The sequence below is a fragment of the Terrapene carolina genome, unplaced genomic scaffold (assembly GCF_002925995.2).
Source record: "Terrapene carolina triunguis isolate 2854851 unplaced genomic scaffold, T_m_triunguis-2.0 Scaffold42, whole genome shotgun sequence".
NCBI classification, from domain to species: domain Eukaryota; kingdom Metazoa; phylum Chordata; order Testudines; family Emydidae; genus Terrapene; species Terrapene triunguis.
Genome location: NW_020664393.1, coordinates 36,226,798 through 36,228,007, shown reverse-complemented (window position 1 = coordinate 36,228,007; position 1,210 = coordinate 36,226,798).

Sequence of the window (1,210 nt, the reverse complement as noted above, 5' to 3'; positions counted from 1 at the left end):
TCTTGCAGCACAAGACACAACACTGTAATAGAAAAGAAAATAGCATGTGTTGGCCATGAATCGCACACAGTGAGTCAGTCTCTGCTGTTCTCACTTTGTCTGCCACCCAGCAGCTTTTCTAGGTTTTCCCACAACCATGCTCCAAAAGATGTACTGCATACCATAGGTAATTCTCATTTGTACCGAAAGAGTTCTTGAGCCACAATTGTCTTATCCAGAAGTGACTGTTGCAATTCCAGCTTTTATTTAAAATTGCACCCAAGGCCCCATATAATGCTCTCATTAATCTGCCACTATCTCAGTGGCATTAAAAGGAGTTGTATGAGGCAAAAGCAAGAGTACAGGTGGCTAAAATGTATTTTACACCCTCCTGAATACTTTAGATTAGTAAACCTCAATCCATGCAAATGTGAGGTTAGGGGTCTGATTCATACACTGCTTTTATCTATCTAGCTTTTCATTTATACGATACTCGTCACCAGAGTACCTGAGCACTGTAGTTCATAGAAGCCCCATCATATCCAAAGCACAAATTTACTCCTCTGCTGCCCTATATATCTTTGATGCATTGAAGAATATAGGCTATCCAGTGCTCATGTGGTTGGTGCCAAGAAGCATGCTCTCTTCACCACATGTATGGTGGAGATGTGGGAAAAGAAAATGATTTCCTATCAGAGAGAGAGGAAGGAGCCACTGGGATCAACCTCATGCCCATCAAGGGGAGATGATATACTGAGTAAGAAAAGGGAGACTGATGGAGTGGAAGCCCAAAAGGAGGAAGCACAAAAGAGAAAGGCAGAAGATAAAGCTCCTTTCAGTCCCTAAGAGGAAGCATAAAAGAGAAAAGCAGAAGATAAAGCTCCCTGTCTCCAGCTACAGTTGAAAATCTCAAATAATTAGAGCTTAACTTCTTCATATGTTATAGATCCCCAAATACAGCTTCCTGATGACTATTTGACTACAAAAAGAATTACATATGCAAAATCTCTACCATGACAGCTGCATTCCTTGAGACTATCATGGCAATCTGCATGTGTACACATGTTCACAGCCAACTGTGATAGCAGTAGTTCTGCTGACATCTCATCAACCAGTGTCCTACTGCTGCCCCTGACCATCTTTCCAAGCAAAAAGTCTGTAGAGAGAGAAGTTGGGAAGCCATAGCTGAGGTCATGGTAGAAGTAGCAATAACAGAAGCTATCTGTCTGGT